This window comes from Helianthus annuus, chromosome 6, assembly GCF_002127325.2.
Source record: "Helianthus annuus cultivar XRQ/B chromosome 6, HanXRQr2.0-SUNRISE, whole genome shotgun sequence".
NCBI classification, from domain to species: domain Eukaryota; kingdom Viridiplantae; phylum Streptophyta; class Magnoliopsida; order Asterales; family Asteraceae; genus Helianthus; species Helianthus annuus.
In genome coordinates, this window is record NC_035438.2 from 110557212 (window position 1) to 110575644 (window position 18433).

Below are 18433 nucleotides of genomic sequence, written 5' to 3' on the forward strand. Positions count from 1 at the left end.
TCTCTCTCACGAACCAAAGGCAGCCGAACAATTCCTCTATACCAAAGATCTTTATTCGGATCATCCTCTTCTACTCGTGATCGGTTAGTGTCTTGTTATTAACTCGGTTGTATGTTTGATGTTTGAACATGCTATATGTTGATCTTGTGTAGTGATTAGGATTATGATTCTTGCCACTGATATCGTATGTTAATAAAGGAATCATGGTGTGATAATCGGCTACATTTGTAAGGTTGATTTAAGGTCCGTATGAATCGGGTTGGGATAGATGTTAATCCATCGCTATGTTCTATGTTTCGGATTATTGGTTGTGTTAGTGAATGAGCTATGTTGATAAAAATCGGATACATGTTCATATGAATCGTTAGATTGTTGTTCATGTTTGGCTTAGAGTTATGTGGATAGTTGTAATCTTGTTTGATCGAAATTATTATGATTGAAAATGATTGTTCTGTTGATTGGTTATTGTAAATTGGAAACCATTTAATTGATATAACCGACTTGCTAAAATTACGGGAATTGATAACTAATTCATAAGGTTTCCAAACACACACGAATCACACAATACAAGCCAGTCACACAAGATCAGATCCTACACGATCTGATCTGACCTGATCGTACAAGGAGCTAAATCGCACAAAAATCATCCAGTCGCACAACATGTTTAAATCGCACAAGCTGTCACATGTTGGGCCGGACGTGCAGGTTGGACTGGGCTGGTACGGGTCGCACAAGGCGACTGGGCCGTACAAGCCCACACTGATCGCACAAGAGTTGTCCAGTCGCACAAGACGAACTGGACCACTTCGGGTTGTTGTTTATTTGTTATTTGGGCTATATATTATCTGTTGGGCTTCTAAGCTGTGGGCCGGGTATTTGATACATCGCACAACCCAAGCTGATCACACAAATCAGCTTGGATCGCACAAGACTGTCATTTGTTTAATGTGTTGGGCTGATATGTTATTGGATTGTTATATTATTGTTGGGCTGGACTAATCGGATCGCACAAGCCGAGCCGGACCGCACAAGGCCCTTATGTGCTATCGGTTTGGGCCGAGAATTGTTATTGGGTTTGTTTATGTTATTGGGCCAAATCATTCAATCGCACAATGTAGGATTTCATTATACTAATTGACTGTTATGTCTGATTGTTACGTGGTTTGTTAGTAACATGGTTATTTATGTGATACATACGTGCATTATTTGAAGTCAAAACCTGACTTGTGTGTGGTAACCCTGTTAGGACGTGGTTGACCACCCTTAGTTCAAGAACCCTCTCTTCTTGTGTATCTACCGAGCAAACCAAGGTGAGTTCACACAGCCAAGGCATGGGATTCCCGGGTTGGGAATTGGGTTGGAATGTTTGATATGGAATGATTACTCGTACTTACGCAATCACTAGACTATAGACCATCGTCCTCAGGATAGTCAGGACACTTACGTAAATCCTGCGTAAACTAGTATCTGCCATTGTCTCCCGGGTCGGGAGGACACTTACGTAAATCCTGCGTAACCTAATATCCACTACTGTCTTCCGGGTCAGAAGGACACTTACGTAAATCCTACGTAAACCCCATACGTACCACTGTCCTCGGGGAAGGGCACTCACGTAATCCTGCGTGACCTTGTACGTATTCCTGTTCTCGGGTTAAGAAGAACACATGGTTGCAAATAGTCTAGTAAGTACCATAATGGGAAGTCCCCGTTAGAGAAGATAAACGTGGGAATCCCCCACCAGTAATATATATTCAAGGTTTGGGAAGCCTCATTAGATGAACATATGCATTATTAATACGAACTTACTTCCGGTGAACTCGCTCAACTAGTTGTTGATTATTTGCTGCATGCCTTGCAGGATCTTAGGTACATTATGGAGCTTGCACAAGGAGGAGCAGGTCGTTGTGGACAAATGGATCGTGATTACTGATGTCATTTCATACATTGATACTTATGTTTGGGTTTACTTAAATGCTTCCGCTATACTTAACTATGTTGGTTTGATAAACACCTTTCGTTTTGATGGATAACTATACTATTTATTACATGTTCAATGTGATTGGTGGCTTGATCCTGGTCATGTCATGCTCCCAAGCGGTGGTACTCCGCGTGTGGATTTTGGGGGTGTGACAGATTGGTATCAGAGCCATTGGTTATAGAGAACTCGGTTTTAATATGGGGAAAACGTTTTTATTAAAACCAGACTATAACCAGAACAGTGCTCTCAACGATCCACAACGACGCTTCGCTCCACGTGCAAGACTCGACATCTTAGGTAATAAGGTTTATGTTTGTAGGTCCCTCGGAGGTTGAGGATAAACCTATTCCTTGTTATGTTCAACACTCTAGCAAGTGCGGAATCCAAGCTAGAGTGCAAACCGTAGTTTAGATGAAAGCAAAGATTACAAAGAGAAAGAGTAGACAAGCAAAGTATCAAAGTTTTCTCTTGTATTTCAGTGGACACGGTTACAGACCTTGACCAAACTGAAATGCTCTCTTACAAGACCTTGGGTTCACTCACAATGCTCTCACAGTCTTTCTAAGTGTCTGCCGAGAACTTCAAAACAACCAACCGTGAAGTGAAACCCACATGGGATATATATACCCATATCAGACAACATGCACGAAGGATAAGGCATTCTGGTCGAAGGATCATCTATCGACCAGAATATCCATCGAAAGATATCGAAGGATCCATATGTACCTCGAAGGATGATATATCCTTCGAGGTCCATAAGTATCCCACGAAGGATGTCTTTCGAGGTCATCGAAGGATACAATCCATCCTTCGATGACATCCTTCAAAACATACATAATAAACACAAAGGTGTTGACTGTTTGGCCAAGTCAAACCAGGAGGATGGTTGACTTGGTCAAACATACATCTCAACACTTAAACAATACACCAAAAGACGTAAACACGACAAACAAAAGACATCGTTTTATACATAACAAAATACAGACAAAGTACAGACACAAGTGCACCAACAAACTCCCCCTTGGCTGTAGCTTTGTCTCGGTCTTCGTGTCTTAAGTCTCGGACGTCCTTTCCACTGTCAGATGATGTGATGACCATGCACTTCCTGCGTTGACCAGCAGATTGAAGCAGTATCGGGCCATCCTTCGAAACTTCATAGCTTGATCTCGATCCTGAACTAAGTAGTTTATCTCATGATCCGTCAGAACAATAATATCCGATCTGGACATGTTAGTAATCCACATCGGATCTATTACCCTGAAGTTCTCCTGACTATCTCTGAAGAGGATCACCGCTTCTCTAGTATCAGCATCGTAAACCCAGCAACGGAAGTTTCCAAGAAAGTCGGTCTTCATCTTCAGCAAGGGTATCTTCTTCATCACCTTGGGAGGATCATATACCAAACGATAACGAGCTGTGTTTGTCTCTGGATCAAGTGTAAACCTGATCTGCTCGTATCTGGGAAACTGTGGCTTGTACAGAGGATCCTTCCAACCCAATCTCCTTTCCAACCTGATTTTCTTAGCGAACAGATCCACCATCTTTTCTTCGCTCCGATTGATGACATCTAGTTGGGCTAACACTGCAACATCATAATATGGAAGTGTGAGAATACTGAGGAGAGTTCTGAAATACTGAAGACTCGTTTCTCTTTTCACGACCATGCAGTGAAGATCTTTGACAAACATCCAACTAATAATGCGACCCCGAGCCCGATTCTTCTCCAGCATCATATAGTTAACCTGTTCCAAAGGAGCGAGCGGAGGAGGATTCCTAGCAAGGAAATCCGCTCGCCATTCATTCACGGTTTTCTCACGGTTTTCTTGAGCTGATGGCGAATCAGAAGAAAGATTGGCGAACTCTGCAGTCTTTTCAGCCACAAAATCATCATCAAGGGCATTCACCTCCGCATTGTCCTTTCCAACATATACAGGACGATCAGAATCCGAACCGATGAGGATTTCATCTATTGAAGAGAAATCGGTTTGATCCTGAACTAGCGGAGTGTTATCAATCATGCTTACTGCAATATCATCCAATTCCTTCAGAGCCAGTATCTGTTCATCCGACATTTCAGAAATATATTCTCCCTCTTCTAACATTTCACTCGTAACTGGATGAAACTTCTGAGCACCTGAGGATTCAGGGAGATCTGTAAACGTTTCTGCTTCAATACTAATATGTTCAGGCCCTGTAGATGTTTTCAGTGTCTCTGTCTGTTCTGTTGGGCCAGTGGTAGCTGTCGGAGGAGCAGAAGGAGTATCCTGAGCTGTACCAGATCCACCTGCAGCACCGGATGCAGTTGCACCGGAGCCTGAGGCAGTTGTTTGATCTGGATTAGCTGCATCATCATCTTGATCATCCTCACGCCTTGAGGGAACTATCCCTAAGGTTTTGCACCTTTCATTCCACAATGTACCAACCATCGAATGAACCTTATTGAAGTTTGTATACATGGGTTTGAAGGCTTCCATCAGTCTATCATCACGACTACTAACCTTTTCCCTTAACGCCTTCGCCTGAGTCTCCAAGTTAGTACTATGCCTCTTCATAATTTCCACCTCCCTATCTCGTGCCCTGTTTGCCTCTTTTAACCTTTCGATTTCCTCAGCCTGTTCCTTGATCTTAATATTCTGAGCTTCAACAATTTTACACAGATGATTGTGTGCCATTGCATCCTGTTTACGCTGGACACGATATTCTTCAATAGTTCTTGTGTGTCGACCAACTATAGATCCCAATTCACTGACTTGTTCAATCAGGAATTGTATCTTGTCAGCTTCAGAAAATCCAGACAAGGTTTCTGCAAGAGTTGGCCTTGAAGGCTCAGGTCTTGAAGAACCAGACTGACCAGCCTGACCCGAGGCACCTGTAGGACCAGTAATAGTGAGAGGGGGTCGAGCATGTGTACCTGAGGTGGGAGTTTCAGGTGGCTGTTGATCAACAGTCACCTGTCGTGTCCCAGAAGACCTCTGAGGAGAAGACATTAACTCCAGTGTCTCTTTTTCAGTAAATTGATCACCAGAGGAAGGAACCTGCTGCTCAGGAGAAGATGAAGGCTGGACAGAGACAGGAACAGAGGAATCACCAGCAGGTTTCTTTGACGCACGAGTACCTTGTCGTTTAGCTTTCCTCTTTCTGATAAAACCCGGAGAAGTAAGGGTATAATCTTCATCCGTGTCAGAGTCTCTAGTATCACCCGTCTTCTTGATACGCACAAATCGGGGGTTCCCGCGTTTATCAAAGACTTTCATCATCCCTGGAGGAGGAGGATTATCATCCTCAGACGAAGAATCATCGCCATCAGAACCTCCTTCCTCTTCAGAAGACGAGCTGCTTTCATCAACTATCTTCCTCGGCTGATCTACTTTACCTTTACCCTTGTCAGTCGCAACAGTACCAGACTGACCAGCAACACCACCAGCACCACCAGCACTACCACCTGTTTCAACAACCACAGCACCACCATCACCACCAGTACCAGTACGAACATCAGGATCCACAGACATTTCCTGAACCTCTTCAGCAGCAACATTGACATCAACCTCAACACGTGCTGCAGCACTAGAACTCCCAGCAGACCTTCTTGTTGCTTTGATTCCATGTTTAGCTCCGAGCTGCGTATCAGCCAAAGCGATTAACTTTGGCTCTTCATTATCAGAATCGCTCGCGTCTCGACGCCATTTGTTGTGCTACGGTGCCTCGTAGTTAGGAATATCAAGATGACCAATAAGTTTCCTAATTGGGTCTGATTCCTTATAAGCGGCCATAGATTTGAAGATTAGCAGAGTGCGTTCGTTCATTGGATTCACAGGAAGAACATCTGCCTCGGCTTTAGCAAGATCAGGAATCTGATCATCTATCATCATCTGCAGAAACCTGGGATATAACCAGAACTTGGTGGATGTTCGCTGTGTTGCAGACGGAAGTGGCCTTCGAGCGTTTTCCTTTAGGTTGTCGAAGATATAGCGAGATATGTTAAACGGCTTTTTCAGAATCAACGCCGTAAACAATCCAGTCAAATCGATCGGTGACAAGTCATACCCAGAACGCTTGTTGCTCAGGCAATGAATAAGAATATGCAGCAAGAACTTATACCGAAGTGGCATATACTTCTTGTTGATTTGATTAGCCAGAACATCGTCGCTGTACCGCAGCCTCATCAGTAACCCCCGTTGACATTGTAAATCTATAGAAGTAGGATCTTCCGGTTGATCTCCAAGTCGTAGACGTTCTCTGATAGTGTTTTCAGTAATAACCACAGGTTTTTCAGCAACAGTAGCCCTGATCACTTCCTTATTATCTACCGTTTCAATCCCAGCAGAACTCCAGAATGCCTTGATGTGCGACTGATAGGCAATGTATTGCGTTGTGATAGCATAATTGATGCGCGAGCGGTGAAGGTACTCCATGATGCCAGCAAACTCTGGACTGATACTGCCTTCCGGTTGTAAATATGCAGCCATATTATGTCTAGATTCAGACATAGCCTCAACTTCTGATTTCTCCTTCTTTGTTGGCTTTGCCCGCTCCTTTTTCACTTTCGGTGCCATTTCGTTGTTTGATCAAGAAATCCTGATAACAATAAGTTTTAGAAGAATTTTGGCAGAGGTTCGATAAGATGAGAGGTTTTTGATGAATGGATTTTGAAACTGATAATGTGAAAATGAAGAAGAAGACCCTTTATATACCCTGACCTCGAAAGTCCAACCGCCTCGAAGGACTCAAGACCATTCGAAAGATGAACAGTTGTCTCGAAGGATGATCTTGATCTCGAAGGATCCCTATTTTGCTCGAAGGATCCAGATATTTGAAAGATCTGGATCGAAGGATACCAGATATTTTGGAATCCTTCGAAAGATATCTTTCGATCTAATCGATCTTTCAAAAGATCTAGTCAACTCGAAAGATCAATTGGTCAAATCTTTCGTTGACCAACACATCCTTCGACTGAAACAGTTGACCTTCATTGACTTTCTTGACCATCTGATCTTTCGAGGGCCATTGCTTCCTCGAAGGATCAGATTTCCCACCAACACTTTGGATTTTTGGGAATTTCCAATTCACACACTTCAAATTTTGGAGGTTTTCAGAAATGACCATTTTGAAAAGTTGTCCGTTATGAAGTTCTGCAAAGGTTAGTTTTATGAAGTATCTCGGCTTGTCAGGTATCGGATCGAGTACCAACATCAGTCAATCAAAAATAATATATAATTGAAAATCTTTTTGGATTTTGTGGTTTGATAAAATAAAAGGCAACAATTTTTAAAATCCTTTGAATGTTATCAAACGACATCACCGCTAATGTCGTGCTGATATGCACCAAACGACAAAAACTGTTTAAAATTAAAGCAGTAAATTAAGCAGTAAGTAAATATGTACAAACACAACAATATTTTTGCGAGTTTTTGGCGAAGAGAATCGTATCAGCTTGCGGTCTTATGGCGAGTTTCTGGCGAAGAGAATCATATCAGCAAAGTTCTATATAGTTCTAGCATACAGGCAATATTTTTGCCACTTGTAGGTCCCTCGGAGGTTGAGGATAAACCTATTCCTTGTTATGTTCAACACTCTAGCAAGTGCGGAATCCAAGCTAGAGTGCAAACCGTAGTTTAGATGAAAGCAAAGATTACAAAGAGAAAGAGTAGACAAGCAAAGTATCAAAGTTTTCTCTTGTATTTCAGTGGACACGGTTACAGACCTTGACCAAACTGAAATGCTCTCTTACAAGACCTTGGGTTCACTCACAATGCTCTCACAATCTTTCTAAGTGTCTGCCGAGAACTTCAAAACAACCAACCGTGAAGTGAAACCCACATGGGATATATATACCCATATCAGACAACATGCACGAAGGATAAGGCATTCTGGTCGAAGGATCATCTATCGACCAGAATATCCATCGAAAGATATCGAAGGATCCATATGTACCTCGAAGGATGATATATCCTTCGAGGTCCATAAGTATCCCACGAAGGATGTCTTTCGAGGTCATCGAAGGATACAATCCATCCTTCGATGACATCCTTCGAAACATACATAATAAACACAAAGGTGTTGACTGTTTGGCCAAGTCAAACCAGGAGGATGGTTGACTTGGTCAAACATACATCTCAACACTTAAACAATACACCAAAAGACGTAAACACGACAAACAAAAGACATCATTTTATACATAACAAAATACAGACAAAGTACAGACACAAGTGCACCAACAATGTTTATTGCCTATATGCTAGAACTATATAGAACTTTGCTCGCATTACGCTTAGATACACATGACTTTATTACATGAGAATACCTACGTGCTTATGCTTTTCTGTCATCGCCCTACTCGCGAACCATTCTCACTTACGTTACTTTTACAATGAAGATCATGTCTGGACAAATTAACATGACTCAAGCCCAGCTAGAGGCTTTCGTTCAAACTCAAGTTGCTGCGGCACTTGCAGCCGCACGAGCAGGAGGTATATCCTGTGGTTATAGCACACACTAGGATCTTTAGATCCTACACTCCTAAACTAGCCCTTGTAATTAAACCTTGTCCTATTCGTACACAATAGGTCCACCAGCACCGCAACCTGTCTGCACTTTTAGGAATTTCATGGACTGTCGTTCCAGCACCTTCAACGGCACGGAGGGAGCGGTTGGACTCCTCCATTGGTTCGAGAGGCTTGAAACTGACTTCGAGGTGCATGATTGCCCTGAGTCTCGTAGAGTAAAGTTTGCTACCGGAACACTCGAAGGTGCTGCATTAACCTGGTGGGAAGCACAGGTTCAAATGTTAGGGCTGGCAGCTGCTAATGCCACCCCTTGGAATGAGTTTAAGGACTTAATTAAGGAAGAGTGTTGCAGTCAAGAGGACATCCACAAATTAGAGGTAGAATTCCTTAACCTACAGATGGTGGGGTCTGAAATTGAAGTTTATACGAGGAGATCAAACGAGTTAGCCACATTTTGTCCTACTATGGTGGACCCTCTCACCAAACGCATCGAACTGTATCTCAAGGGTCTAGTGCCCGAAATTCAGAGTCGTATGACCACAGCTAACCTTGGCACTATCCAGCAAGTCACTCGACTGGCTCATCGTCTCACAGACCAGGCTGTAGAACAGAACAAACTACCGAAACGTGCTAAGACTGATACTGCACGTGCTTCTAGAGATAACAAACGCAAGTGGGATGAAAACCTGAGCACGGGATTAATTTTGGTCCAGCCTCTGACGCAGAGGCAAGAGATAGATGACTACCAAAGGCCCAGACATCAGTTTTCTAGTAACCTTGGGCAGAAAAGATATCGAGGAATTCATCCATGGTGCAACATTTGTAACAGACACCACAGCGGACGGTGTCGCAAGGAGCGATGTCAGAGATGTCTCAAGATTGGTCATGAAGCTAAGGATTGTCGAAACTCACGTCCTGTAAGTCAGGAACAACGACAACAACAGCCTCAAGCCCCACAGGCTCAGTGGCAGCAGCAAAGTTTTAGCGAATGTTTTCAGTATGGTACAAAAGATCACTATGAGAGACACTATCCACAATTGAACTGGAACCAGAATCAGAACCACGACCAGGGAAGCAGGAACGACAATGGGGTTAGCAACGGGGGAATCAATGGCAACAATGACGCCCACGACCGTGTGTTCGGGATGGATCAGGGTGATGCAAGGGACGATCTTAACGTAATAATGGGTAAGTTCCTTCTTGTCGACTTCTATGTTACTATATTGTTTGATTCGAGTGTGAATACCAATTATATGTCCTTGAAGTTAGTCGAATGATAAAACATACACCAACCCCCTTGAACACCCAACGTGTCGTAGTGTTAGTTAATGGTAAGGTCTAGAAGCTGTACTTAGTTCAGGGATTGTAAACTTATCCTCACTGGTCAGACGTTCCCTACCGACCTCATTCCTATAGTTCTGGACAGCACCCATAGCTCGCGCACCATATCGTCTAGCTTCATCAGAATAGGAAGAATTGTCAAAGCAGCTACAAGAGCTCTTGGAAAAAGGGCTTCATTCATCCAAGCTCTTCGCCTTGGGGAGCTCCAGTACCTTTCGTGAAAAAGAAGGATGGTTCCTTCAGGATGTGCATCGACTACCGTGAACTCAACAAGGTGACGGTGAAGAACCGTTATCCTCTTCCACGCATAGATGACTTATTCGACCAGTTGCAAGGGTCGTGTTACTACTCCAAGATAGACCTACGGTCAGGGTATCATCAGCTGAGAGTCCGGGATGAGGACGTCTCCAAAACCGCATTCAGAACTCGCTACGGTCACTACGAGTTTCTTGTCATGTCGTTCGGGTTAACGAACGCGCCTGCCGTATTTATGGACCTTATGAACAGGGTGTGCAAACCCTATCTTGACAAGTTTGTAATTGTCTTCATCGACGACATTCTGATTTACTCCAAGAGTCAGGAGGAACACGAGCAGCATCTACGCCTTATTCTGGAACTACGTCGGAAGGAACAGCTGTACGCTAAGTTTTCGAAATGCGACTTCTGGTTTCGTGAAGTCCACTTCTTAGGCCACGTAGTGAACAAGGATGGGATCCATATCGATCCATCCAAGGTAGACTCGATCAGAAACTGGCCTGCACCACGTACGCCAACGGAAATACGCCAATTCTTGGGTTTGGCGGGTTACTACAGACGGTTTATCAAGGATTTTTCAAAGATTGCTCAGCCGCTTACGCTACTGACACAGAAGGGTGTCACCTACCGTTGGGGCAACACTCAGGAGACTGCTTTTCAGCACCTAAAGGATAGACTTTGCAGTGCACCTATCCTCTCATTTCCAGAGGACACGGACGACTTTGTGGTCTAATGTGATGCATCCATCCAGGGTCTGGGATGTGTGTTAATGCAGCGCGATAAGGTTATTGCTTATGCTTCGCGCCAACTTAAGGTTCACGAACGGAACTACACGACGCACGATTTAGAGCTGGGAGCTGTTGTGTTCGCGCTGAAGATATGGCGACACTACCTGTACGGTACCAGGTGCACGATTTACACCGATCACAGGAGTCTCGAGCATATCCTTAAGCGGAAGGATTTGAACATGCATCAACGATGATGGGTCGAACTACTGAACGATTACGAATGCGCTATTAAGTACCATCCAGGCAAAGCCAATGTTGTGGCTGATGCCCTCAGTCGAAAAGACACTCTACCACGGCGCGTGCGAGCGCTACAGCTTACGATTCAGTCTAGCCTTCCTACACAGATACGAGATGCTCAGGCAGAAGCATTGAAACCCGAAAACGTCAAAGCTGAAGCCTTACGCGGCTCACGACAGCGGTTAGAACATAAGGCAGACGGCGCTTACTATGTAACGGGGCGTATTTGGGTCCCACTTTACGGCGGTCTACGCGAACTTGTAATGGATGAAGCTCACAAGTCTCGCTACTCAGTACATCCAGGGTCGGACAAGATGTACCACGACATCAGAACCACTTATTGGTGGCCTAGCATGAAGGCCCACATCGCTACCTATGTCAGCAAGTGCTTGACCTGTGCGAGAGTCAAGGTCGAATACCAAAAACCAGCGGGTCTACTTCAGCAACCCACAATACCGCAGTGGAAATGGGAAGAAATTTCCATGGATTTCGTTACAGGCCTACCTAGATCCCAGCGTGGGAATGATACCATATGGGTGATCGTGGATCGACTCACCAAGTCTGCACATTTCCTAGCTATAAAGGAAACGGATAAGTTCTCCACTCTCGCAGACGTCTATCTTAAAAAAATTGTTTCGAGGCACGGGGTGCCCACATCAATCATTTCGGATCGCGATGCACGATTCACGTCAGAACTATGGCAGGCGATGCACAAATCTTTCGGCTCACGATTAGACGTGAGCACAGCATATCATCCCCAGGCGGATGGGCAGTCGGAGCGAACGATTCAAACTCTTGAAGACATGCTTCGGGCATGCGTTATTGATTTCGGCAACGGCTGGGAAAAGCACCTTCCTTTGGTGGAGTTCTCGTACAATAATAGTTATCACACCAGCATACAAGCCGCTCCATTCGAGGCATTGTACGGACGCAAATGCCGGTCACCTCTCTGTTGGGCAGAGGTGGGAGATAGTCAGATCACGGGTCCAGAGATTGTAGTGGACGCCACAGAAAATATTACACAGATACGACAACGCATGGCGGCAGCACGCGACCGTCAGAAAGCCTACGCGGACAAGCGTAGAAAGCCTTTGGAATTTCAGGTCGGGGACCGGGTTTTACTAAAAGTCTCACCCTGGAAGGGTGTGGTTCGTTTTGGCAAACGGGGCAAACTAAATCCGCGGTATGTCGGACCGTTCGAGATTATAGAAAGAATAGGCAAGGTGGCCTACAAGTTGAACCTACCAGCTGAACTCGGGGCAGTTCACAATGTCTTTCACGTGTCGAATCTGAAGAAGTGCCTATCAGATGAGACCCTTATCATTCCTTTTAAGGAACTCACCATCGACGAGCGGTTGCAGTTCGTCGAAGAGCCAGTTGAAATCAAGGACCGGGATGTGAAGGTCCTCCAAAAACAAGAGAATCCCTCTTGTTCGAGTACGTTGGAACTCCAAACGTGGCCCAGAGTACACCTGGGAACGCGAAGACAGGATGACAGAAAAGTACCCCCAGTTATTCGGAACCAATGCAACCACCACTGAGAATGAAGCTACTACTTCGGAATTTCGGGACGAAATTCCAGATCAACGGGGGGAGGATGTGACACCCCAGGAAAAACCAATGAACGATTGAACTTACCTAGCTTCCTCAGTGAGTGCATACCAAATTTCGGGACGAAATTTCTTTTTAGTTGGGGATAATGTGACAACTCGAACTTTAGACCTACTTTGTGTAACGATACGTGGTTATGAGAACGTTATTAATTGAATAATTATGTGATTATGTTATTATGTGCATTGTGTAATATGTGTATGTATGTATGTTAAGCGACCCCAAACGGCACAACATGATCCGAACGCATAACACCACTCGATCGCTCAAGGCCTTTGGGCCGTATTGCTTGTAATTGATCTGTAGGGCGGCCCAAGTGGTGGGTTCGGCCCATCCTTCCTTAACCGATTAACATTAGGGAAGTTGTAACCATATTTCATTTGTTACCAAATACACTTTAACACACACAAACCCTAGCTAATCTCTTCCTCTCTCTCACGAACCAAAGGAAGCCGAACAATTCCTCTATACCGAAGATCTTTATTCGGATCATCCTCTTCTACTCGTGATCGGTTAGTGTCTTGTTATTAACTCGGTTGTATGTTTGATGTTTGAACATGCTATATGTTGATCTTGTGTAGTGATTAGGATTATGATTCTTGCCACTGATATCGTATGTTAATAAAGGAATCATGGTGTGATAATCAGCTACATTTGTAAGGTTGATTTAAGGTCCGTATGAATCGGGTTGGGATAGATGTTAATCCATCGCTATGTTCTATGTTTCGGATTATTGGTTGTGTTATTGAATGAGCTATGTTGATAAAAATCGGATACATGTTCATATGAATCGTTAGATTGTTGTTCATGTTTGGCTTAGAGTTATGTGGATAGTTGTAATCTTGTTTGATGGAAATTATTATGATTGAAAATGATTGTTCTGTTGATTGGTTATTGTAAATTGGAAACCATTTAATTGATATAACCGACTTGCTAAAATTACGGGATTTGATAACTAATTCATAAGGTTTCCAAACACACACGAATCACACAATATAAGCCAGTCGCACAAGATCAGATCCTACACGATCTGATCTGACCTGATCGTACAAGGAGCTAAATCGCACAAAAATCATCCAGTCGCACAACATGTTTGAATCGCATAAGCTGTCACATGTTGGGCCGGACGTGCAGGTTGGACTGGGCTGGTACGGGTCGCACAAGGCGACTGGGCCGTACAAGCCCACACTGATCGCACAAGAGTTGTCCAGTCGCACAAGACGAACTGGACCACTTCGGGTTGTTGTTTATTTGTTATTTGGGCTATATTTTATCTGTTGGGCTTATAAGCTGTGGGCCGGGTATTTGATACATCGCACAACCCAAGCTGATCACACAAATCAGCTTGGATCGCACAAGACTGTCATTTGTTTAATGTGTTGGGCTGATATGTTATTGGATTGTTATATTATTGTTGGGCTGGACTAATCGGATCGCACAAGCCGAGCCGGACCGCACAAGGCCCTTATGTGCTATCGGTTTGGGCCGAGAATTGTTATTGGGTTTGTTTATGTTATTGGGCCAAATCATTCAATCGCACAAAGTAGGATTTCATTATACTAATTGACTGTTATGTCTGATTGTTACGTGGTTTGTTAGTAACATGGTTATTTATGTGATACATACGTGCATTATTTGAAGTCAAAACCTGACTTGTGTGTGGTAACCTTGTTAGGACGTGGTTGACCACCCTTAGTTCAAGAACCCTCTCTTCTTGTGTATCTGCCGAGCAAACCAAGGTGAGTTCACACAGCCAAGGCATGGGATTCCCGGGTTGGGAATTGGGTTGGAATGTTTGATATGGAATGATTACTCGTACTTACGCAATCACTAGACTATAGACCATCGTCCTCAGGATAGTCAGGACACTTACGTAAATCCTGTGTAAACTAGTATCTGCCATTGTCTCCCGGGTCGGGAGGACACTTACGTAAATCCTGCGTAACCTAATATCCACTACTGTCTTCCGGGTCGGAAGGACACTTACGTAAATCCTGCGTAAACCCCACACGTACCACTGTCCTCGGGGAAGGGCACTCACGTAAATCCTGCGTGACCTTGTACGTATTCCTGTTCTCGGGTTAAGAAGAACATATGGTTGCAAATAGTCTAGTAAGTACCATAATGGGAAGTCCCCGTTAGAGAAGATAAACGTGGGAATCCCCCACCAGTAATATATATACAAGGTTTGGGAAGCCTCACTAGATGAACATATGCATTATTAATACGAACTTACTTCCTGTGAACTCGCTCAACTAGTTGTTGATTATTTGCTGCATGCCTTGCAGGACCTTAGGTACATTATGGAGCTTGCACAAGGAGGAGCAGGTCGTTGTGGACAAATGGATCGTGATTACTGATGTCATTTCATACATTGATACTTATGTTTGGGTTTACTTAAATGCTTCCGCTATACTTAACTATGTTGGTTTGATAAACACCTTTCGTTTTGATGGATAACTATACTATTTATTACATGTTCAATGTGATTGGTGGCTTGATCCTGGTCATGTCACGCTCCCAAGCGGTGGTACTCCGCGTGTGGATTTTGGGGGTGTGACACCTATGGTCGGTGTAGATGGTGCATTTGGTACCGTACAGATAGTGCCTCCAGATCTTCAACGCAAATACCACCGCTCCTAATTCCAAGTCGTGAGTCGTATAGTTCTTCTCGTGTACCTTCAACTGACGAGAAGCATAAGCTATCACCTTCTCGCGTTGCATCAACACGCAACCGAGACCCTGAATCGAAGCGTCACAATAAACCACAAAATCTTCGGTACCCTCTGGTAACGACAAGATCGGTGCACTGCAAAGTTTCTGTTTTAACAACTGGAAGGCCTCTTCCTGCTTCGTTCCCCAAAAGTATACCGTGTTCTTCTGTGTCAACGAGGTGAGAGGTTGTGCGATTTTTAAGAAATCTCTAATAAACCTCCGATAATATCCAGCAAGACCAAGAAATTGGCGCACCTCAGAGGGAGTCTTTGGCGCCACCCAATTCTTAACCGCATCTACTTTTGCAGGATCCACATGTATCCCTTTTTCATTAAAAACGTGGCCAAGGAAATGTACTTCTCGAATCCAAAAATTGCACTTAGAAAACTTCGCATACAGTTGTTCCCTTTTCAAAAGTTCCAAGATGAGACGTAGGTGACGCTCGTGATCCTCCCTGTTCTTTGAATAAACCAAGATGTCGTCAATAAACACTATAACAAACTCGTCGAGATACGACTTACATACGCGGTTCATGAGATCCATGAAGACCGCTGGTGCATTTGTCAACCCAAATGGCATAACCAAAAACTCGTAGTGTCCGTAGCGCGTTCGAAAAGCCGTCTTGGGAACATCCTCCTCTCTAACCCTTACCTGGTGATAACCCGATCTCAAGTCGATCTTCGAATAGAAACTTGACCCTTGCAACTGGCCAAACAAGTCGTCGATCCGGGGTAACGGATAACGGTTCTTGATGGTCACCTTGTTGAGCTCCCGATAATCAATGCACATACGGAATGACCCATCTTTCTTCTTTACAAATAGAACTGGGGCTCCCCAAGGCGAAGAACTGGGTCGAATAAAGCCCCTGTCCAACAACTCTTGCAGCTGGTTAGACAGTTCTTGCAATTCCCTTGGTGCTAAACGGTAAGGAGCACGTGCAATTGGAGCCGCTCCCGGCGCAAGATCAATCTGAAATTCTACTTGACGGTGAGGAGGTAACCCTGGTAGCTCCTCTGGAAATACATCAGCGAAGTCTCGCACCACTGGTAGATCTTCGATCTTTCTCTCCTCAGACCGAGCGTTAGTAACTAACGCTAACATTGCAGGATACCCCTTTTGTAGATACTTCTGCGCATGCATGGCCGAGATAATACCAACCATCGTCCCACTACGATGCCCTTGAACTGATAATGACTCTCCATCAGGGAGAGGAATACGCACAATCTTCTCCTTACACAAAATCTACGCTTGGTGCTTAGACAACCAATCCATGCCTACCACTTTGTCAAAACTACTGAGCGTAACGGGAAGAAGATCAATATCAAACACTTGACCCACTAGATCTAGTTTGCACCCGAAAAGGACATTCGAGGCTTCTATTGTTTTACCATCTGCTAGTTCTACTACTTGCTTAACTTCTAAGGGTGTTCGGGTTATCCCTAATCGTTGACTAAATTCTAGGGACACGTAGCTCCAATCGGCACCAGAATCAAATAATACAAAAGCAATACGATTGTTTACAGGAAACGTACCAGTTACAACGTTGCCGTCATTCCTGGCATCCCCTGCTCCAAGCTGGAACACTCTGCCTCGAGCGCCATTTCCCCCATTGTTGCCATTGTTGTTATTGTTGTTCCCAGCATTGTTGTTATTCGGGCGGTCGATGTTGTTGTTAGCGTTTTGATTCAACTGAGGGCAATCCCACTTAAAATGACCCTCATCCCCACACTGATAGCATCCCTTCATGAAACCCTGGTTCTGCTGGGGTGGTTGTCCCTGTTGTCTCTGGTTCTGCTGGTTCTGTTGCTGCTGGTGTTTGGCTGTGGGGCCCTACAATCCCTGGCCTCAGGCCCGCTTTGCCACACCTATTACAAATCCGACCACACGGCCCAAAATGATGATAGCCACACTTGTTACACCGTGGCTTCCTCCCCGCATACTGACCGTGACTTTGGCTACCCCCTTGGCCTTGATTGACAGAAGACGACTGGCTGATGCTGCGGTTGTTGTTATTATCGGGTCTTTTCTGTGTCTGACTCGCGCTAGAGGCTTTATCATAGTCACTCCACTTCCTTTTGTTATCATTAGCGGACGCAGCGACGGTGGGTGCAGCAGTTGTAGTGGCTGAAACACGCGGTGGTAACGAGTTACTCTCTACCTCTTGATCCACAATCTTGTGGGTCAAACGAACAATCTGTGTCAAATCATTGAGATGGGCTGCAGTGACCAAACTCTTCACACGCGGAGGCAGCCCCTTGATGAATAACTCAATCCTCCGGGACATAGGCCGGGACAAGTTCGGGCACATATCAGCCAATTCATACAATCGCTTCACATAAGCTTCGACTTCAGATCCAACCATCTTCAAGTCATAGTACTCGTTTTCCAACTTCTGGACCTCATCCCGAGGACAATACTCCTCCCTGATCAGTTCTTTAAAGTCATCCCAGGTTGTGGCATTCGCTGCCTCGGTGCCCAACAATTGCACCTGGGCATTCCACCACGTTAGGGCACCATCCGCCAAGGTACCCGCAGCATATTTCACCCTGTCCCCAGCGGGACAGTTACAAATAGCAAACACGGACTCTGCTTTCTCGAGCCATCTCAAGAGTCCCACAGCCCCTTCAGTTCCGGTGAAGGTCTGTGGCTTACAGTCCATGAACATTTTGAATGTACAAGCAGGTTGGTTGGGTTGGGTTGGGGTTGCGCGTGTTGACCAGCTTGATAGGCTGCTAAGGCCTCAGCCACACGGGTATTAGTTAAGTCAGTCAACTCAGCCTGAGTCATGTTGATGTTGCCACGTCCGTGTCCTCGTCCACTCATGATTCTATATATAGAGATGAACCGATTCAGGAAATCGAAACGAGATGGAAATCAAGTATCGTGTCGATATCTATGTACTACCAAGTTCACACATAATAAGGCAGAACCCTTCTCACGCTCGATAAGCCTCACTGGGACTTGCATGCACCCCACGTTATTATTAAGTGTGCACCCATAATAAT